This window comes from Hibiscus syriacus, unplaced genomic scaffold (genome assembly GCF_006381635.1).
Source record: "Hibiscus syriacus cultivar Baekdansim isolate YM2019G1 unplaced genomic scaffold, ASM638163v2 tig00111156_pilon, whole genome shotgun sequence".
Taxonomy (NCBI): Eukaryota; Viridiplantae; Streptophyta; class Magnoliopsida; order Malvales; family Malvaceae; genus Hibiscus; species Hibiscus syriacus.
The window spans coordinates 144,001-168,649 of NW_024063003.1; the positions used below are offsets into that span (position 1 = coordinate 144,001).

Consider the following 24,649-nt stretch of genomic DNA (forward strand, 5'->3'; position numbering starts at 1 on the left):
TCTACGAGTTTTCCTTGAAAATTATGCCTCTCAAATGATCTATAACCTGACTCAGTTAATGCCCCATGCGGTGCTAAAGTCATGCATCACTCCTTGGTGATTAGCGATGAAACGATCGTAGATAAAACTCTACTACTGGATTATTCCTTGGATCAATGGATCATCTGTCCAGTCTCGACTGTTGTAAGATCTTCGAGCAAGTTTCCTTCTTGTACTCTCTGAACTTCTTTTAGCCCTCGGTGCATGCATGTGTACGTGACTACTTAATTGAAAACTTTTACCTCTCATTGTGAAAATTTTCACTTAAATATCCCCTTGCGGATCAACAGTCTTCATTATGTCATGTCGATGAAATGCAATGCAAAAAACATGAAAATGACACAAAAAAGAAATGAAACGAGTTAGTACATGCAAGATAATCAATAGAGTTAAAAGATGCTATTTAAAGATAAATATAACACCTACCTCATCATGGTATCTACCCAAACATGCTTTTATTGGACATACTTTCTACCTAAAATGATTTATTTTCAAGAAATTTATCCAAACCACATGGTATCTAATTCATAGCTTTTAAAAGAAATCTATTCTATGAATTTAAAGAAAATTATAAAGGTTTAGAGACGTTTCTCCTTCGTGTACACTTATTTAGGTTCCTGCTAATAGACATAGGTTTTATATAGCTCTACTTAGGGTGACCGTTTTATGGTTCACTATATGCATGGTTTCGGCTCTAACGGAAAAAGGTACTCGAATTGTTCTGTTGCTGGTGCCCCCTTGGGCTACCAAGCCCTCAATCCTCTCTCATTATCGGTTTAAATGGATAGAGTTAAATTCGAGGAGATTCAGTTCCTAATACCCATACGAGGAATAAATCCCTACGAATGTATAAGATATGTGCACCCCAGGGGCTATTTACTAAAACTCATACGAAGAATAAATTCTTACGAGAGTAAAGCGTTCACCCCCACTTAATTGGGATGAAGCTCGGGTACAGAACGTACGTCATGTTAGTGCACGTGAAGTGTGTGAGGAGGAACTCGCAAACCTTTGACAAAAACAAACAAAGATAAAAGTACTTTCGGAAGGTAAAATCCAACGAAACTGCGATCATGAAATCAAACATCAGTATAACTATTTATAAAACAATTAATAATAAATTAACCAATTTTCAACGAAAAGGACCATAAACTAATTATGGACTCGAATCCACAATTTCCACTAACATGACAACGTATAAACGATTACGGCATGACTCTCTAAAAAACAATACCCAACGGAGTCGCCAAGCTGTCAGAACCATTTTTGAACATTTTTCACTTTTAAAAACAATTATGACTTTATTGCAAAAAATGGAGATTTTGAATTAGTTTGAATTGGAGTCGCCATCGACCTTTAGGTTTGGTAGGTCAAATACCTAAAAATATCTTTTAAACAATTAAAAAAAACCATTTAAAAGACAAAAGTTGGTATGTGTTTACAAAAAATTCATTTTTAGGACACGGGAGCCGATAACGCGTGGGGGAAGGATTAGCACCCCCACAGCGCCCAAATATGATACCTAATCGCTTATACATTGTTGTAAATGGTGGAAATTATAAATTCGAATAAAAATTAAATTACGATGCATTTATGAACAATAAATAATTTATTCAGAATTGATTATTAGGAAAAATTCTTTATTTTGAAAATAAATCTCGAGATTCACAATACTCCATCGGGAAAGCTATTCTATCTATTTCTCATCTATAAAAGAATAATCCTTTCTCATTGTTATCAAAGATCACGAATCGAACGAAAATCATGGCAACAATTTGAATAAAAAGCTTGGAATAAAAAATCATCTTTAAGGGGAGTGTTAGAATATTTAATAGAGTGAGCTTTGGGAAACTTAGTAATACAAAACTAATATATATATATATATATATATATTTGTAGCAATTTGATAAATTGTTGAAATGAAATGTCCATTCAGCTCAGTTGGTAGAGCACAAGGCTCTTAATCTTGGGGTCGTGGGATCGAGTCACACGGAGGGCATTTAAATAATTTGGAGGTCTCCTACGGAAGCTGTTCTCAACCTGGCGTTGGGGGCAACCTACTATCCTACCTCCCCCTTACCCCAATTACATATGGGAATAAGGGTCAGCTAATTTTTTTTTGGATAAATTGTTGAAATGAATTGCTTAATAATTAAACAGTTTGAATCGTGGCAGCAATTTGATGAATTTGCAGCAGCTATATGAGGTGGTAAAATTTTGGTGTTTAAAGAAAGATGACAACACAATAAGAGACTTTATCACGACAATAACAAATTATTGAATTGGCAAGCAACTGTAGCATAAAACTCTATTACGACAAAGGATATAAAGGTAATAAGATGACAACAATTCATGGCCACAATTCATAGCAAATTAGTCGGTATCTACTCCTATATATATATACGAATGAATGTGTGTAAGGGAAAACGAGAAAAAGAGAGTGAAGGTTAGAAAAGCTATATTGCTAGTGTTTTGTAAACTAGTCACAGTTAGTTTTGTATTCGTGTGTTGTTTTATACTCGTATCTGGGTTCGTATCAATAATATTGTGTGAGTTATAAAATACATAAAGTGTCCATTTACTGATACATACACCAAAGTCCATAATTATAATACATGCTTCTTTGGTCTAATGTTTCTACTCGAACCTATTAGAAGACAGTCTAGATTCAAAGCATATATATTCGGTAAGTATATTGTGAATGAATCATTAAACGATTCTAATGATGATCCTTTTAATGTTTCAGATTTGAGGTCGAATCTTTTCGAAGAAAGGGAGGATGATACATGCATCACAAGGCTCAAGTCAAAGGAAGAAGTAATAACTCTTCCAAATGATCCACTCGTCTAAGCCTTAGAAAAGAAGACAAGAACAGCAGATTTGCGACAACTTTTTTAATGGGATCTTGATCTTATTTGGTCAATATGTCTTCTGGAGATACTACTGGTTGTCTCTTAGCTTTCCAACGGTTCTTGAATTGCATCAATATGATATCGGAAACTCAAAATATGGTCATTTTAGTGAATACAGTGCATGCAAAAAATCTTATACGGAATTTTGTAAATATTACGAATTTTCAATATTTTTAATTGATTATTTGTAATATAATTTAACATATGATGATGTATTATCTTTTAGGATTAGATTTATTATTTTATTAGGAATTAAGGTTGAATTAAAACATTATTTGTAGTTATTATTATTTTATTAGGAATTAGAGTTAAAACATGTTTATTTTGTTATTATTTTATTCATTAGTTATTTAGGACCTTTAGAACTCATCCCCTATATAAAGGAGGCATCATTCAACTTTGTAAAACAAATTTCTTTGATTAATAATACAACTTGAGTTCGTTTTTGCAAGTGGTAATTGACTTGTGCCTTTGAAGCTTCTTCTCCTGGAGTCCTTTCAAGTTCTTGTGAGGGAGATTAATCTTCACACTTTAATTGACTTGTGCAAGTTCGTTTTTGCAAGTGGTAATTGACTTGTGCCTTTGAAGCTTCTTCTCCTGGAGTCCTTTCAAGTTCTTGTGAGGGAGATTAATCTTCACACTCTAATTTGCCTTTTCATCACGAATAGGACGGTTGGTTAGAGTCATATTTGTGACTAGGAGGATTCGATAAGACATTTATCCATCTATTTCTCACAAATCCATCTGCACCATCAAGCATATTTACCATTCACCGTCGTAAGGAAGATCTTTTGATTTCGTTATTATCTTACTTTATTTTCAATTTCTTTATCTTTTGTTTATCTAATCTTATTGCCTTGATTTCAGCACCTAAAAGAAACCATAAAATATCCTAACTGTTGCCGCCACCTTTCCCTATTCATTACCATTTGTTCTTCATCGAGTCTAGAGCTTTCTAAGTTTGATTATTCAACAATAGCAACGTTCGTTAATCTATCACCACTTCCCTATCATTTACGCTTCCATCACTTAGGATGCTTATAAAATTCACTTCGTTAGGAATAACTTTAAATACTAGAACATTAAATAAAATTATAATAATTAAAAGTACAGAAATTTAAATACTAGAGATTAAAGGTATAAAATTAAAAGAATAAAAAATAAATAGCATAAAATAAAAGGGACATAATATAAAGATATGGAAATTAAAGGGCATAAATCGTCAATAAAAATTTAAATGAATAAAGTGTAACTTGTTAAAGACTGAAGAGAAAATGGGATAAATAACTAAAATAAATAAACAACTTGATGTTGGACGAAAGTGAACAAAAGTAAAATAGCATGAAACAAATATAAACAACAAGAAATAAAATCGAATTTAGAGAAATAAATGAAAAACAAATATAATGGAGGCTGAAAGACCAAAGCAAATGGGATTAAATTGATTTAAATCAGAAATTACAGGTTACAGAGTGACTAGTCCAGTGAGTAAGATGAACAAAACTAAAAACCCGCAGGACGGCTGAAACTATTTCCCCTCTTGCCTTTAAAATCAATCATGCGTATTTTTTTTTTTTTTTTTAAAAGAAGCAATCATGCGTGCTTCTTTTTTGTTTTGTTTGCTTTATCTGAGGAAGCAATCATCATCATGCGTATTTTTTTATTTTACTTTTTTAAAGAAGCAATCATGCATTTTATCGTGCGAAATCGGTCGATATTGGAACACACGAGCGAGCATTTGCGGGCGATCGGTTAACGTTATTTTTTTTGAGAAAATAATCGGTTAACGTTAATATGAAAAGAATCTGGGTGCTAATTTGGGCATTTTTACTCAAAAATATTAAAATATTTTTGTGATAACCATTTTTAATTTTTTTTTACTTTTAAAAAGCAATCATGATTTATTGAAAAAAAATAAGGATTTTGAATTAGTTTCGATTGGAGTCGTTATCAACTTTTAGATTAGGTAGGTTGAACACTTAAAAATATTTTTTAAATAATTTAGAAAAATACATTTAAAAGACAGAAGTTGATATGTGTTTACCAAAAAATTATTTTTTAGGATCCGAGAGCCGATTACGCGTGAAGAAGGATTACTACTCCCACAGCGCCCAAATTTGGTACGTAATCGCTTATACATTGTTATAAATAGTGGAGATTATAAATTCAAATAAAAATTAAATTACGATCCATTTATTGAACAATAACTAATTTATTAATAATTGATTATTAGGGACAATTCTTTATTGTGAAAGGAAATCTCGAGATTATTAATCCTCAATCGGGAAATCTACTCTATCTATTTCTCATCTATAAAAGAATATTATATTTCATTGTTATCAAAGATCGCCAATCGAACAAAAGTTATTGGTAATTTCACAAAACAACGTGACATACCATTTTAAAAACATACGTTGCCATTAAACTGAAATAAAAGAATGAATTAATTATTATTATAAAAATAAATTTGATCAATTTCAAGTTTACATATCGTTCGAATGTCGTCTTGAATCGAACTACTTCTTTAAAGTTTGTGCTTTTTATGCCCATTCTATAACGGATGTCTTTTGAAAGTATTCAAATTAGCTACTAAAATATTTAATCAAACATGAGAGATCTACAATATGTTGATACAAGACTAATTCATGTGAATATAATATATAGGGATAATCAATATATAAACATATAGGGATTACAGAATATTAAGCAAATATATTTACGTGTATAACATAATAATAAGACATTAAAAAATAAATAAAACGTATTACTTAAACAGTTTAAATCAGAGTAAAACTAAAATAAAACTAAATGATAAAAGGATTATATCATAACAGGACAACATTACTAAAGCACAAACATATAATAAGCCCATGAAATTTCACTTGTAAAATGAGAACAATGATTAAAATGAACTCATTTAAAAATTAAGATCTATTGTATAAACTAAAATTTTATTCTCTAAAATAATGAGTAAAGACTAAAACGAAAGTCAAACAAGTTTAGGAACTAGATCATAAATATCCATAAATTCACTAATACACAGCCAAGGACCTAAATGAAAAGAATAATGAATCAATAGAAGAGAATAGACATTAAACCAAACATATATTACAGAGCATGTAAGGACTGAAATGAATATTTCGTAAGTTTCATGCTTTATGTAAAATATCATCATAAATATCAACACATAGGTTAGGACGAAAATGTAACATGAAATAAAAGTGAGGCTCAAATCCAAAGAGTTTGAAATTTCATTAATGACCATAAAAAACATTACAAACATCGAGGGACCTAAATTGCTATTAGACATTTTCTCAAAACACGCGACCTTCCCCCGAAACTACGTTGTTTCATACTCGATATATAAGGTTAAAACCAAGACCTAACCTGGCTATCTCCCTCATTTGTCTCATTTCACCCTTTTAAGATATATATATACTCGTCAGGGAACGCAGTCGCAGCTGTCGGGCGACATTTAACCGTCGTTTGGCTACCACTGATGGTGGCTGAAAATAAAATAAATATCACAGAAAAATCCTCTCTCTCTTCTAAGCCTGAAATCAAGGCTTGTCTCGCTAAAACCCAACCAAATCTCCTAGATCTAGGGTTTTTACCTTTCAAAAAACTTCAAAAAACCGGAGACTTTTCGAAATTTTCTCTCTTTCTTTTTTCTTTTTTTTTTCGTTTAGTTTTTCTTTTTTTATTTGAATTGGTTCCCCCCTTTTTCCTAGTTTATTTCTTGATTTATGGTATTTTTTGGGTGAAATAGCAAGCCTCTCTGGTAGGGTAATGATTTTCCCTAGGATTGGGTAGATAACAATCCCTGATTTTTTGGGATTTAATTTATTTTTTAATGTGTTGGTTGATTTGGTTTGTTGACTGATTGTTTTCACAGTTTTGGGTCTGTTACTGACGATGGTGACTGTGAGGTTCATTGGCGGCGGATCACGCGGTGGGGAAGCTGAGAGGTTGGTGCGTGCACCACATGCACGATGGCAGTGTCCCTTTGTTGACGACGGTGGTGTCAAATCTCAGCAAGGGTAAAAAAACCCTAAGACTTGGAGCCATTTTGACCGTTATATCTGCATCTAGATTTAACGATGGAAATTGGGAGGTTGAATTGGAAAAAGTGAAACCCTAATTAGTTTGGGCTTGCTATACATGGGCTTCGAGTTTTGGGCACAATTTACAAACTGATTTGGGCCAATTTGTAACCTGTAAAAATAATAAAAGAAAATAATAGTAATAATAGTAATAATAATAATGATAATAATTAAAATAATAATAATAAACCATTAAAATCTGGACAAAAACGGGTGTTTACAGCTGTACCTCTTTGCCCATTCTTGTGTTAACATGAATAGGGAAAATATGATAAGACAACGACTTTTTTTCGGTTATCTCTTTCACTTTGAAACTTGATGTTAATGACGACACTGCTCATCCACGTTGAAGAGATCTAGCCGCTTTTGAAGATGATTGTTGAATTATGTTTCGATATAACAAATTTAAAGGCAAAATGTTTTTGGACTTGAATTGAATCTATTCAAAGTTTTAAAAAGGTTTCAAAAATAATTCAAAGTCCATTTAATTTGGAATTAAGCACAAAAATGTTTTTATGAATAGTAATTTACTGTATAAATAGTACCGATACTGTTTGAACAGTATCGATACTGTTTGAATAGTACCAATACTGTTTGAACAATAATGAACAGTATCCGATGCTCAAAAATTCCAGAATGCTACAGGGGTACTGATACCCCCCAGGGATATCCATACCTCGGGTACCGATACCCCTAGGGGTATTCATACCCCCTGGCTGCAGCAGCTAGTAACGACTAGTTTAATTCGAATTTAATGAAGGAGTATCGATACCCCCTATTATGGGCAGCCTTTTTGAGCATAAAAATAATCCTCAAACAGCTCCAAAACATCCCCAACGACTATATACGACTTCAAACTCATCTCAAGCTATAAATACAAGCTAAGGACACTTAAATAAGCAAGAGAACAACTATCCAAGCAATCAAACACAAGAGAAGAGTTTTTCATTCTTATTTCATCTTTCTCTTGTAAATATTTTGTTCTTGTGAGCTTAATTCTTGTAAACACCTACCTTAAAGAGGTTTTCTTGTTTATATTTCTCATCCTTTTGTAAAGCGGAAATGTTCTAGCTATCCCGTGTAAAAGCTAGGGAAAGGTTCTAGTTTAGCCCGGAAAAACTAGGGAGTTGTAAGGTTATCTCTTTTTCCTCAAAAGGTAAACGAAGTTTCTCAAAAAGAGAGCTTGCCAACTCTACGGTCCTTCCCAATCAATCCCTTACTCCATAAGGTCTCTCGCATGATCCTCTACAAGACAGGAGGTAGGAGAGAAGTGAATATAAGCATTTTATTTTTCAAGCCGGAAAGAAGATTCACTGAGAACAGAAAGATGAAAAAGAGCAGAGCATATATCTATATCTTTCAATCTCCTTACTCCCTAAACACAAAAATTATTCCAACCCCTCTTTGCAAATCATTCCGGTTGTCTATTCGAGCTTTCAAAAATCCCAACAAGTAACATCATAACCTAACTCGTTAGAAGGCTTAACATCCTTGAGACGATCCTCGAAGAAGCTCTACCAATTCCCTATACAACTGACAAAGAAACGGCTTCAACCTCCGGTGCTTATTACCTTGACGATATACCTATTATGGAATCGCAACCGCTCAACAAGCACCTTTCTTCTATGGAGAAAATTATGCTTATTGGAATAATAAGATGATGTACTTTATTTAAGCCTATGATATAGGAGCTTGGAACTCAATCATGAGCAGTTACTCCTCTCCACCCGAAAGTACAACGATTGGAGCAAAGAAGAGCAGAAAAAGTTCCAACTTAATTCTAAGGCTATGCACATTCTCTTTTGTGCGTTAGGCCCAAATGAATATAGAAGAATCTCATCTTGTTCCAATGGCAAAGAGATTTGGGACAAGCTCCAAATCACTAATGAAGGAACTGACGAAGTGAGGGAATCAAAGAAAAGTCTTCTCAATCATAGTTACGAGAACTTCAAGATGAAACCCGATGAAAATATCAAAGCTATGACGGATAGATTTTCCGTGATTGTCAACGGTCTCAAGGGATATGGAGAAGTAATCCCTAATGAGAAGCTTGTAAGGAAGATGATCCACTCTCTTCCAAAGGAGTGACAATCGAAGAAGACGACCATTATCAAAGCAAGAAACCTAAAGTCTCTCACTCTTGACGAGTTAATTGGTTCCCTTCTCATTCATGAGATGATGGTGAATGAAGATGAAGAAAGGGAAGAGAAAAAAACAAGAAGAAGAAAAAGAAGAAGAAGAAGGTAGGCACTGCCTTCAAATCCACCAATGAAAGCTATCAATATTCAAGTGATGAGGTGGATGAAGACGATGATGAACAAGAAGAAGAGATGATCAAGCTCTTGAAGAAATTCAAGAGATTCATGATTTACAAGTAAGTGAAACATGAATCAACCAAGAAGAAGAGTCCCCCGGTGTGCTTCAATTGTCAAAGAAAAGGGCATGTCAAGTATAAATGTCCTCTTCTAAAGAAAAAGGGGAATAAGGTATTTGTTGCATCTTGGAGTGATGAAGATGATTCCAATGATGAAGATGAAGTAGTCAACCTATGCCTCATGACCATTCAAGAAGAATTCGAGGTATCTTCTAACTCAAATGAATGTAATTCATTTACTTTTGATGAGTTACAAGATGCTTATAATAGGTTGTATTTAGAATTTGAGACCATGAATTCCAAATATACGAAATTAATTTCAAAACTCAAAATTAAAGATAATTCGATTTTGAAAGAAAAAGTAGATTTTGAAAATCAAAATGAAATTTTGAAAAATAATTTAGAGCTTTCAAAAATCAAAATAAATGATTTAGAAAAATAAAATTTTGAGTTAGGAGTTAAGTTTGAAAGCTTAATAAAAGAAAAAGAATTAATTTCTAAAAACAACCTATTATGTTTAAATATGGAAAAATACTCACATTGCCATTATCATGGTCATATGGAACATACTTGTCCTTTGAAGAAAGGAAAACGTTTGAAAATTAGGCAAGTATGGGTTCCGAAAGGAACAAGAGGCATTGAAACTAACGTCCAAGGATCCAAAGCAATTTAGATACCAAAATTGAAATAAATGTCTCTTGTAAGTGTGTGGGAGCAATGGTGATGAAAGTGATGATATTCAAGATGCTCTATCCACACATGAAAAATGAATGGGTAACCTCTAAGCTTAATGTTTTTGATTTTTAATATTTGGTTGCTCATTTGGATTTATGCATGCATGAGTTTTGAAAATGATTATGCATTGTTTTTAATCTCATGTATGTTAAAAAAATGGTTATGATGAACATTTTAAAATTTTAATGATTTTTTCATAATTTTTAGTTCATTATAATACAATTTTGGTCAAAATTGGTTTTAATGCAAATGATATCTCTCTAAATATTGATATCAACATTTCAAATACTTTGATTTTATGAATTTTTGACCTAAATTTGAATGTTTATGCATGTGGTTTAAATGAAAATGATATCTCTCTAACCATTGATATAAAAAAAATTCGAATGCATAACATTTTTATAAAATTTATGCATATGCACTTAATTTCAACAATTGATATTGCATAAAGTATTTTAGACTTGGATACATTGAATTTCATGTACTACTAACATGTTTGTTATTCTTTGTTGAAATTCAATTTTGTTTAAGTGCCAAGTTTTTAAAGCTAAATTTTGTTTGAAATGCACTTATTGAGGGGGAGCTTTGATTTTTCAAATAAAATTTAAATGTCAAATTCATCACTTACTCTCCAATGTTATTTTAGAACTTCAAGATTGAATTATTTTTTATATAACAATAAGGTGGAGAAGTTTGGTTTGAAAATTCACTTTTTTAATGAAAAAGGGGGAGCTTAACATTTTCATATATTTTCCAACAATTGGAAACAATTGATATCTTTTTGTTAACAATCGGTATCTTTTTCATTAAACATTGTACTAAGGGAGAGTTTTGCCAAAGACAAATTTTCAAATGTTTTGTTATATCAAAAAGGGGGAGATTGTTGAATTATGTTTTGATATAATAAATTTAAAGGCAAAATGTTTTTGGACTTGAATTTAATCTATTCAAAGTTTTAAAAAGGTTTAAAAAATAATTCAAAGTCCATTTAATTTGGAATTGAGAACAAAAATGTTTTTATGAATAGTAATTTACTGTATAAATAGTTCTGATACTATTTGAACAGTATCGATACTGTTTGAACAGAAATAAACAGTGATGAACAGTATCTGATGCTCAAAATTTCCAGAATGCTACAGGGGTACTGATACCCCCAGGGGTATCCATATCCCCTGGCTACAACGGCTAGTAACAGCTAGTTTAATTTGAATTTAATAAAGGAGTATCGATACCCTATGTAGGGGTACCGATACCCTATGTAGGGGTACCGATACCCCCTATTATGGGAAACCTTTTTTAGCATAAAAATAATCCTCAAACAGCTCCAAAACATCCCCAACAGCTATATACGACTTCAAACTCATCTCATGCTATAAATACAAGCTGAGGATACTTAAAGAAGCAAGAGAACAACTATCCAATCAATCAAATACAAGAGAAGAGTTTTTTATTCTTATTTCATCTTTCTCTTGTAAATATTTTGTTATTGTGAGCTTAATTCTTGTAAACACCTACCTTAGAGAGGTTTTCTTGTTTACATTTCTTATCATTTTGTAAAGGGGAAAGGTTCTAGTTTATCCAGTGTAAAAGCTAGAGAATGGTTCAAGTTTAGCCCGAAAAAACTAGGGAGTTGTAAGTGTATCTCTTTGTCCTCAAAAGAAAGAACAAATTAGTGAATTTGTTGGAAAATCCTTGGTGAGGAGCTAAGGTAGTGGATGTAGACTTGGTTGATAAGTCGAACCACTATAAATCGATGTGCAAATCTCTATCTTTCAATCTCCTTACTCCCTAAACACAAAAAGTGTTCCAATCCCTCTTTGCAAATCGTTCCAGTTATCGATTCGAGCTTTCGAAATTCCCAACAATGATAATATTCATTCTCTTTGAGGAAGTCGAGTCAATTTAGAGATAATGTTGTGTTGAAGACGACATTGCTCATCCATGTTGAAGAGTTTTGGCCACTTTCATATGACATTGCTCCTTCCCATTGAGGAAATCGGGTCAATCTGGATAATTTGAATACAATATGATTCCTTCGCGTTAAGGAGGTCTGATTATTTGAGGATGACACTGCTCATTCGTGTTGAAGAGATTTGGTCGGTGGATGACATTGTTACTTCATATTGAGAATCTAGTCGTACTTGGAGATAACATTATTCTTTCGTGTTGAGGAAGTTTGGTTATCTGGATGTAATTTGTCTTTGAAAACGACATTGCTCTTTCGCGTTGAGGAGTTATGGCTGCTTTCATATGATGTTGTTCCTTCTCGTTGAGGAAATCGGTCAATCTAAATAATTTGAAGACAATACGTTCTTCGGATTGAGGAAGTCTAACTGACTAAAGATAGTTTGACTTTGAAAACGATGTTGCTCCTTCATGTTGAGGAGAGCTAATCGATTGCTCAATGTCAAATCTAATGATGACATTTCTCCATCTCGTTGAGGAGATCTAGTCGTGTTGCCAATGATTGATTTGAAAATTAAATCTTCTCTTTAACATGGGTTTGTGGAATGAAATTGTCTGCTAACTCTTCTAATTCCTATCAAATATTCAACATTTGAGTGAAATAAAATGAGTGGAAAGAAATTTGTTTCCAAATAAGCTATCTTAGGTGAGATAAAATTTTTTTCGAGTGAAACAATTTCAAAATTTATATTTCAAGGGGAAATTATCTCAAGCGAGATGAAATTTGTTTTTAGGAAAACAATCTCAAGTGAGATCAATTTTTTTCTCAAGTGAAACAATTTCAAAATTTTTGTTTCGAAGGAAAACTGTCTGAAGCGAGACGATATTTTCTTTTAGGAAAACAATCTCAAGTGAGATGAAATTTTTGTTTCGAATGAAATTTTTGTTTGAAGTGCAAAATTAAAAAAAATTGTGTTTCGAGGGAAAATTGTCGCACGTGAGATGAAATATGTTTTGAGAGAAACAATCGCAAAGGCTTATGTTTCAAAACAAGCTGTCTCAAGTGAGATTAAACTTTGTTTAGAGAGAAAATCTCTAAAGTTTATGTTTCAAGAGAAACTATCTCAAGCGAGACAAAATTTGTTTTTAAGAAAATAATCTCAAGTGAGATCAATTTTGTTTCAAAAAAAACTTTCTCAAATGAGACGAAACTTTGTTTAGAGAGAAAGAATCTCAAAGGTGACAGATAATCTAATTCTGCATGTTGAGGAGATCTAGTTGCCTTAATAATTTCTTCTATCGGGAAATCTGAACACAACACCATTCCTTCGTGCCGAGGACGTTTAGTCGTATTTTGACGGCTCAATTTGACATGGTTCCTTCTTGATGAAGACGACTAATCATTTTGAATCTGGAGACAACATTGTTCCTTCTTACTAAGGAAGTCTAGTTATACGGATATAATTTGGCATTCAAAACGACATTGCTCTTTCCTGTTGAGGAGAGCTAATCATTACTCGATGTCAAATCCAATGATGACATTGCTCCTTCTTTTTTGAGGAGATCTAATCGCCTTTAGAAGATCTGACCTTTCACTTCAGGACGTCAAATCTATGAACGACGTTGTTCATTCTTAAGGACGTCTAGTCATCACCAAACTTTTATTTCCTAAATGATCTTTGGAAAATAATGCATTTATGAATTACTATCTTGAATATTTTCATGGTTGTCAAGATGAAGTTTATTTCATATATTTGATTTAATTTTTATTTTGATAAAAATAACCTTTTGAATTTTTCCTCATGAGAGAAAAAATGATCACGATGGAGGAAAATTAGTTGATGTCCTCGTGAGAGTAGAAAATGTCTTTTCAGAAAAATGAAATAAGGATTTTAGGGAAAACATTCTTAAGAAAGACTAGATGGATGTTCTTAGATGAATAATCTTGAGAAATATGAAATTAGTTTCTCAAAAGAAATTACAAAAGCATTCTTATGAGAAGGGAAAAGCCTTTTTTATTGCAATGCGATGATGAATGTATGATGCAAATATGCAAATTCATGTGACGAGTATGTTTATACATGTTTTTTGATATGTGATGGGAATGGTTACATGAGCAGTCTTCATTCTATCCCTGATTCGGTTGTCTACACTCTTTGTTTGCACTAGTGTGCATCCTTACAATTCTTGACTCATGTCAATTTCTTCTTACCACAGCAAATTTTGCCACTGATGAATTTGGCTTTCTTTACCTGAACTTGTTTATAAACCCAATAAAGCTTTTATTATTGCTTTGACAATTGAATCCATCATTTCAAGCTTTAGAGGTTGTGTATGTGTTACTTCCCTGTAGTGGAAATCAAAGGCCACTGCCTAGAGTTGACCACCGTAGTAATTGATGGAATTTCAGACTGCCTAGGAGAGCCATGAGACATATCAACGCCAAAGATAACGGTTGGACCTTAGAAACAAATGGAATTGAATGTGATTTCTCAATTGCTAACATTGAATTCAATCCTCCAAGCTTTGCGTTGATTTTTATAAGCAAATTCGTAAGGTACTGATCATTGACCCTAGTTGGAGCCATACAATTGTGTGACTATGCCAAACTCAATAAGATTCATAGAGACCAGAATTTTTCTTATCAGGTAAAAGACAAAGGAGTAACTGTGAGCTCCAAGAAGTTTAGATCGGATGTCCCTAAACATTTTATCCACTCTAACAATAGAAGAGCAGCGTTTGTTCTGATTTGACTCTTAAAACACATCAAAGGGAGGGTATATCCTAATTCCTTTCATGTCTCCACCTCTAATCAGATCTTGAACAAGGCTATTTGTATCACATCGCGCTGAGAAGTTAACAACAACCCATCATTCAATATTTGTTGGCTCCACTAGTTTCTTACTGTTAAAATTCCACCGCCCATTCTGTGGAAAGAAATCTTCTCCATTACTCCCTTTTAACCTTGGTGGTTATTGAAGACAACCTTCATCTTGGGTGAAATTAGAATTTATGGAAACACCACATGATCACAACATTGGTTTTGCGCTATAGTTACTGGTTTGTAAAACATTCAACAACTCATTCATCATTTACTATAGCTTCAGCTTAGATTTTTCAACCAGTGAAGTTCTTTGCATGGTGGTTAGAGCTTTTGTATAGCGTTGCAAGGGCAACAAAAAGAAATGTCCAGTGGGAATATAAGTGGGATGTTTCGGCTTGCAAACATTAATGCATGGGAAATCACCAAAATAATGCAACTGTATGTTGTGATGATAGACAAAACAATCATCTATATTGAGCTCCGCTGTCTCTTCTTCACCATTTTCATTCTTCACACCTTTCTGTCTTATTAAAAATAAATGTCAACTAAATGCAATGATCTTGCTTTCCTGGAAGATATGGGTCTTAAAAAATGCCCTAACATTTATCGTTTCTGGATGATATATACCTTTAAAAATGCCCCATCACTTATCATTTCTAGATGATATGGGCCTTCAAAAATGCCCCGACATTTATCATTTTTGGGTGATATTGGCTTTCAAAAATGTTCCAACACTTATCATTTCTTACTCCGGTACTAATTCTAAGTATGAGTTTTATGTTTGAGAGACATGTGTCAACTACCAAGATCTACTCTAGAGAGATTGTCTTATTTGAAAATATTTTTCTTCTTTTATTTTCAAAATTTGAAAATGATCAATTAAAAGATTTTTGAAAAATGTTTAATCAGAAATTTTGAAAAAATATTACCCTTTTCTAGGTTTCATAATTGAGACAATTCATAATACAAAAGTTATTTGGATATAAAAGAATTAATTACACTTTGATCCTTCAAAAAAATTATAGTTATTTGACAATTGCCAAGATTAATGCTAACTTTGAGGTAGGGTTAAGCTTGGAAAATTTTGGTGTCTTGGGTTGTTGTCCTTGATCTAGATCTGTCATTCTCGTTTTTTTGATGTTCACTGATATCATGGAGTAGCTTCTATTCTAATCTACTGGAAGTGTTCTCCGGTTCTCAGCTCACATGAGCACATTCGGGTTGTTCCGTGTCTTATCAAGTGATTTGTGAGATCGCCTCCTATACAACAACTGCAGATCTTCATATTCGAGCTGCCTTTTTAGGTTTTCAACTCAAATCCTCATTTTGTTTCAAGACGTTATTCAAAATTTTACGTCTTAAACCCCCTTTTTCATTTTTTCTCTATCGTGCATTAAAGATTTTGAAAACCTTTTGTAAATAAATGATTAATCCTGATGGGTGGGATGAAATCTTAAGATAGTCTCTTCCGTTTAGAAATCCATGTATGATTAGAAGAGACTTTTAAGGCACATAATGTAGGTCAGAGCTCACGGTTATGAAAGAAAGGGATAAATAGACCCAAACAAATGTTTAAGGGTTATCAAACTAAGGATCAATCCGTTATGTTGTCTTTAATCTGGTCTTGCTCGATTTGAATATGCTTGCAATGTCTTTTATTTTCTCTTGATGTTCCATGATCTTCTGGTGAATGGGAACTTTGAAACGATTGTACTTGATCAATCTTGAGGCTTATTGAGTCACTTATCTTGAACAAAAGATTCTATTAATGACTAGTATTACAAAATAGGGACACTCCCCACGCTAATAAACCAAGCATCGAATGCTTGGAACCCTAGCACCTAAAACGGTGTCGTTTAAGTGTGTGGTTATATACCACATTAAAAATTTTGGATATCCATTCCCCATTCCCCATTCATTTCATTTTTTTCTCTCATTGATTTGATCTTCACACTTTGCATTTGATCTAATTTGAGATTCCTTATTATTTCGCACTTTACTTCAAAACTACATGAATTGATGGTCTTCACTCATGCGAGCATATTTCCTTTACCTTTTCCCTCTAGTGTGGAGGGAGATCCTTGGTTTGGGTTGAATCGGAGGAAAAAACAATTCAGGCTCAAATGGGGATAACAAGGGATATATATTTTCTCAATTTGCAAAGGGGTAATGAAAGAAAGTCATTCATAATTTCATACACAGAAGTCCTTGCAGAAGAGGTATCCTCAGGGGATATATTTTCAGGATTAATCTTATTCACATGAAAAAATGTAATTATGCATGATAGAATTATTTTGAATTAATTAAATTTTTTTTGCTTCCAGCATATCCCAATTGTTCATGCTCATCTTCAGAAAATTGATTCGAGATGCTCTATCTTGTTTCCTTTGGCTGGAAGGGTCACGAACAAATGGGCATCTTGCACTTAACGCCTTCAAGTTTTATTGGTAGAAAAATGTCAATTTTGCGTCTAAGAAGATGGTGTGACTTTATTGGCTCAACGAATGGTAAGGGTATGACTTTTTGTGTCTCGAAAAAGATAAAGACAATATTTCAAAGTCTCAAAGAGAGGTAATGTCAAAATTTGGTCTTTTGGAAGTGCCCATGAATTACTCTAGGTAAAAAATCAAGAGGTTTTATTTTTGGTTTTAGATTGTATAAAAAAGGTCTAATCTTGACATATGTTAAAAATCTATAATTCTTAAAGAACTAAAAGAATTTGTAATTCATTCTATATTCAAATAACTACAAGATTAAAACTTGCTTTATTGTTCATAGCCTTAGAAGGTAGCTTAAGTTCAATTATCAAGAGATTTAAATATATTTAAGCAAATATTAAAGACAAAACAAAAACAAGTTCAAACAAAACAATGCTCTTAATGCAAGTGCAAAAAAGCTTCATGGTAGATGAAAGATATTTTCTTGATTAGCATCATAATGCCCCATAATTCTTCAAATGTATATCCCTCTTGAATCAATCAAATTCTAGACCTTTCACTTCAATGCCCCATAACTCTCAGTGGAATGTCCTGAACTTCGTAATACGTTTGCATCGTTTGCAAATTATTTTCCAGTTCTTTTTTTAGTTTCTCAAATTTTGCTTCCATCATGTCATGTGATTAGTACAACTGCCATCAAATCCTCCACGAATTAGTCCCCACATTTTCATTAATGATGCATGTGAAAATGCTGAAATGCAGAATGTAAATATACAAATGCAGATGCAAAAAGTGTTGATCACAACGATGAATATCATAGAATAATTTTCATATGAGATAAAAGTCTTCACATCACAAATAGTCCATTTTACAGACATCATTTCACCTAGACGTTAAGTTTAAAAAGGGTTGATGCTTCATCTATGAGTTGTCCTTCAAAATTATGCCCCAAAAAACGCTCTGTAACATGACTCAGTTAATACCCCATGCGGTGCTAAAATCATGCATCACTCCATGGTGATTAGCGATGAAACGATTGTAGATAAAACTTAACTACTGGATTATTCCTCGGATCAATGGATCATCTTTTCAGTCTCGACTGTTGTAAGATCTTCGAGCAAGTTTCCTTCTTGTACTCTCTGAACTTCCTTTAGCCCCCGGTGCATGCATGTGTACGCGACTGTTTGATTGAAACTTTTACCTCTCCTTGTGAAAATTTTCACTTAAATATCCCCTTGCGGATCAATAGTTTTGCATTATGTCATGTCGATGAAATGCAATGCAAAAACGTGAAAATGACACAAAAAAGAAAAGAAACGAGTTAGTACATGCAAGATAATCAATAGAGTTAAAAGATGCTATTTAAAGATAAATATAACACCTACCCCATCATGGTATCTACCCAAACATGCTTTTATTAAATAGCATTCCTACTCGGACATGCTTTCTACACAAAATGATTTATTTTCAAGAAATTTATCCTAACCGCATGGTATCTAATTCATAGCTTTTAAAAGAAATCTATTCTATGAATTTAAAGAAAAATGTAAAGGTATAGATTTGTTCCTCCTTCGTGTACACTTATTTAGGTTCCTACTAACGGACATAGGTTTTGTATAGCTCTACCTAAGGTGACCGTTTTATGGTTCACTATATGCATAGTTTCGGCTCTAACGGGAAAAGATACTTGAATTGTCTTTGTTGTTGGTGCCCTCTTGGGCTACCAAGCCCTCAATCCTCACCCATTATAGGTTTAAATGGATAGAGTTTAATTCGAGGAGATTCACTTCCTTATACCCATACGAGGAATAAATTCCTACGAAGGTATAAGGTATGTGTACCCCAAGGGCTATTTGCTAAAACTCATACGAAGAATAAATTCTTTCGAGAGTAAAGCGTTCAACCCCACTTAATTGGGATGAAGCTTGGGTACAAAGCGTATGTCATGCTAATGCATGTGAAGTGTGTGAGGAGTAACTCACAAACCTTTGAGAAAAACAAAACAAAGAAAAAAGTACTTTCGGAAGGTAAAATCCAACGAAATTGCGATCGTGAAATCAAACATCAGCACAACTATTTATAAAACAGTGAATAATAAATTAACTAATTTTCAACAAAAAGATCATATACTAATTATGGACTCGAATCCATAATTTCCACCACCATGACAACGTATAAGCGATTATGGCCTGACTCTCTAAAAAACAGTACCTAGCAGAGTTGCCAAGCTGTCATAACCATTTTTAATTTTTTACTTTTAAAAGCAATTATGACTTTATTGCAAAAAATGGGGATTTTGAATTAGTTTGAATTGGAGTCGCCATCGGCCTTTAGGTTATGTAGGTCGAACACCTAAAAACATCTTTTAAACAATTAAAAAAAAACCATTTAAAAGACAAAAGTTGGTATGCGTTTACCAAAAATTAATTTTTTAGGATCCAGGAGCCGATTACGTGTGGGGAATGATTAACACCCTCACAGCGCCCAAGTATGGTACCTAATCGCTTATACATTGTTGTAAATGGTGGAAATTATAAATTCAAATAAAAATTAAATTATGCACTATTGATTGAACAATAAATAATTTATTCAGAATTGATTATTAGGGAAAATTCTTTATTTTGAAAAGAAATCTCGAGATTCGCAATACTCAATCGGGAAATCTATCCTATTTATTTCTCATCCATAAAAGAATATTTCCTTCTCATTATTGTTAAAGATTGCGAATCATACAAAAGTTATTGGTAATTTTACAAAACAACATGACATATCGTTTTAAGAAACATACACTGCCATTAAACTGAAATAAAAGAATGAATTAATTATTATTATTATAAAAATAAATTTGATCAATTTCAAGTTCACATATCGTTCGAATATCAATCGCACTATGTCTTTAAATTTGTGCTTTTTATGCCCATTCTATGATAGATGTCTTTTGAAAGTATTGAAATTAGCTACTAAAATATTTAATCAAACATGAGAGATCTACAATATGTTGATACAAGACTAATTCATGTGAATATAATATATAGGGATAATCAATATATAAACATACAGGGATTACGGAATATTAAGCAAATATATTTACGTGTATAACATAATAATAAGACATTAAAAAATAAACAAAGTGTATTACTTAAACGATTTAAATCAGAGTAAAACTAAAATGAACCTAAATGATAAAAGAATTAAATCGTAACAGGACAAAATACTAAAGCACAAACATATAATAAGCCCATAAATATTCTCTCCTCAAATTTATCAATCTAGTACCTTTTCTGACAAAGGGATCAAAGGCACGTCCCCTGCTTTCTAGGAAAATGTTGACATGGCACGACATGAGAAGACACATTTCAAGGGGCGTGTCTTATAGGATTATCTTGCCACATCGGATTTCCAAAAGCATATTTGAAAAAAAATATTTTAAAAAAATTTAAAATAAAACTATAAGGACCAAAAATGTAATTTTATATATATTAGTTTCATGAGTTGAAGAGTCTAATGACAATAGTTTATATAGGCATATTTGAGTGTTTAGGTTATATTTATTGACAATATGAGTTAAAAGCTAAAATGAGTATTCCTTAACTTTTTTATATTATCTCTATATCTAATGAATTCACTTATACACTAATGTTAAATTTCATTATGTTAATATTGATTATTAAGGTTTATTAATTAAGATTAGATATTTTTTATATGGTATTATATTTAAATACTTTTTTTAATTATGAGTTCAAAAAATTTATATAACACAAATTAAAAATATTTCATTTACATATAAATGTGTTATTTATTGAATATGATTAATTAGATCTATAATTTAAGTTGAATCTAATATAAAAATATAGTGGTGATATTTTGGTTATGCTTTAATCTCTCGTTTTTTTTAAAACAAATATAGTGATGATAGTGATATATTATCATAAAATAATATCATGTCACGACTAAAAAATAATTAAAAAATGGCATATTAATATTATTGTTATTTTTTAATGGCAACTAATAAAAATATATATGTTTTTTAGATAAATTTATTATATTTATATTAGCCTAACTTATAATTTTTTTATAGATTCCCCACTACCCACCTTAAAATTTTATTTATATCTACTCATATAATTTTTTCTATTATTAATACATATGTACCACTCCTCAAAAATATTTTTATGTCCGTCACTTTCCATGCCTGGGCCCACCAACTTTCTTCCCAGAAAGTTTATAAATTGCTTCTTCACACAAGCGTTCGTTCCCTTTTCCCTCTCGCTACAACTTCATCTTTCTCGATCTCTTCCTTTTTCGCTCTGCCTCTTTAATACTGTGTTAGATTAGATGGTGAGATTTTGCAATTTTTTATCTTATAATCTTGTTAGTAATTCCTTATTCACCTTTGCTTACTGTTCTGATCCCAGTGACAACAATTCATTGTTTCTTTCTTTCGTCTATGTTACTACTAGGATTATTCTATGCTAAATTTAGAATTACTGTTTTCTTATATTGTTTGATTTTGTCCAATGGTTTTGGAATTGAGTTTCTCAATTATTAAAAATTACAAAATGATCATTTGAGTATTTATGTGTTTTAAATTCATAATTTTATGTTAGAAAAAGACGACCGTCTAAATTGGGTGTTAATCTATTGGGATATGATGAAATTTGATTCAAGAACTGTTTGAGATGTATTTTATGGATCGATTCTCTTTTTACATTACTTGAAACATTATGCCGTCAAGTCAATGCTTGAAAAAGCGATGTTGCCATTATACATCACTAAAATATAATTTTATCATACCCCAGTCAGCAGATTAATGTCTGGCTTAGATGACTGTCAACTTCTCAATGAAATACGATGAGTTTGGAACATATGAATAATTGAATGACCATTATGTAACTTTTAATAGTTAGAAGACTCACATAACAACCTTGATAATCAACATACATGGTGCTCAAATCGGGACCTCAAGAGATAATAATAATCTCTTAATCACTTAAATCAATTATGTATGTACATAAAATTTGATAATTCGAAACCAAAGAACGTTTCGAGTTGAGCCTTGTGAAAGTTTGATTGCTTTTAACTAATATAACTTTATTTATTCATATATATCCTACTGTTCAATACAGGACATGCTTAAGGCCATAAAAGCTGACTTGGCAAGACTGCGAGAGAAGGATACAGGTATCGGAGAAAGGCTGGTATATGTGGAAAGTTCACTGAAAGAGCTGAAGAGATTGATTTCAGAGTGTAGGACAAAGGCGAATTTGGTTGATGACTTGGTGAACTTCGTCATTGAAGCAGCGATTGAAAATGATTCAACATTGACGAGGAAACAATGGTCTTGATAGAGGAAACTACAAGGGCCTCAATGGAAGCTTTGAACCAGGTTCAATCTAGCAGAAGCTGCCCCGGTGCTGCCGGAAATGGTGGCGGCCACGAAGATAAATTCTAGTAATTACAATCAGGGATTTATATAGCGGACAGCAACCGCACTAGTGCCCACTGTTATATAGTGCTAGTGAAGAAGTCCAAAACCGTTAATGCTTGAACGCGATATCTATAATTATTATAACAGTGCATGTTATGTCTGTAATGGCAATTAACACAAGGCAGTTTAAATCTCCGATTACAATTGATGTTATGTAATCGTACATATTGTATTGTATTAGGTGGTGTTAGTATTTTATATCTTATAATTGTGTTGTGTTGTATTAGGTGGTGTTAGTATTTTATATCTTATAATTATGTTGCGTTGTATTCGATGATGTTAGTATTTTATATCTTATAATTGTGTTATGACAAGGTTTGTCAAATCTAAAGCGACTTGTGATCTTACGAGGTGGAGTTTGATCAGAATTTTATCTAACTCAAATTAACTAGAAAACATAATAAAATTTGTTTGATTAAAAGTAGGAAGCCTATTCAATTTTATGATAATTGAGAGGAGATTTTTTACTATATAAGTCTCTTATTTAACCACTACAAACTAATAAAAAAATTAATGTAATCAAATAATTATTCCTATAATCATGCATATTTATTTAATACATCATACAAATATTTCAATATATAGGAAAAGTCTACAGCGTTTGTCATGTACCATTAAAACGATATATCAAAGCGTATCACAAGTAAATTTGTCTTTATTATACAAATATTACAAAATATAAGGATTTAATAAAAATTAATCATTAATAAAATTTTAATTTTTACTTTTAATAGAATTATAATTTTATTATAATTTTATTAAAATGTAATAAATAATTTAAGTGATTCAATTTGTTAGAATTAGATTTTTTTTAATTATTTAAGGATTGCGAGTGGCCATAGTAGCTTCATCACCGGAGCAAGAAACTCACCGGAAAATAGTGTACAACAAATCCAATGCTACTTTCACCCAGTTCTCTATTGACTAGATCGTCGTCGTCTAGTTCGTCTTCGCGAAGGAGCAGCAGAATCGAAGTCTACCCACACTGTTTCCATTGTTTTTACTTCTGTTGACCTTCGAAAAATCAACCGTAACTGTCGCACGCCCGTCTCCAACCATCGGTAACCATCACGACCGCGAATCATTATTAATCCCCAAGCGTTGTCGCGTGTAAATTCCTCTACAAGGAACTTGTCGATCGTCTTCTTCCTTTTCCTTTTCCTTTTCCTTTTCACAAGTGCAGATTGCAGGTTAGTTTTAATTTAGTTTTAGTTTTGAATGGTTAAATTACATTCCAACCTTGTGTGTTTTTTAGAAAGGTTAAATTGCTTGGAAAATCCCTCATTGTTTCTCCCATTTACATTATAAAGACAAATTTGTTTGTAGCGTTTTTGGTAGGTCGCTTTAGTGGTACATTACAATACGCGACAAACGCTGTAGAATTTTTCGGCATGCTCAAGATAAATTTTAAACATCTCTTTCAAATTGGTTAAGACTGTAACCCCCTCAGACCGATGAAGGTGACCTGACCCGATCTAAAGTCTCAAATTAGGCCACCGGAGCAACCTACCATAAAAATTGGGAAAAATTCAAAAATTTCTTAAACCATTTCAAAGCATAAATAATTTATAAATAGAATAAAAGTTCAAGAATCATTCTAACGACAAAACATAATTCAATAATATAGAATATCAAAACATATATCATAGTCTGATGTGAAAACAGACTATGACCCACATGCCCTTAATTATACTAGTACCGTACTCTGCAAGTAACGTCGAAGGAACTTCCATTACTAATGTCGATAGCTACAATAGATCAATTTCTTTAACCTGAAATGTTAAGTAACAGAGTGAGCTTTAGGAAGCTTAGTGATACAAAACTACCAGTT

General features: G+C 32.4%; 1 pseudogene; it reads right to left on the bottom strand.

The window, feature by feature from the left end:
- Nucleotides 1–14,330: 14,330 nt before the first annotated feature.
- LOC120154978 lies at nucleotides 14,331–15,424 on the bottom strand (annotated as a pseudogene).
- Between the last annotated feature and the right edge of the window lie 9,225 nt (nucleotides 15,425–24,649).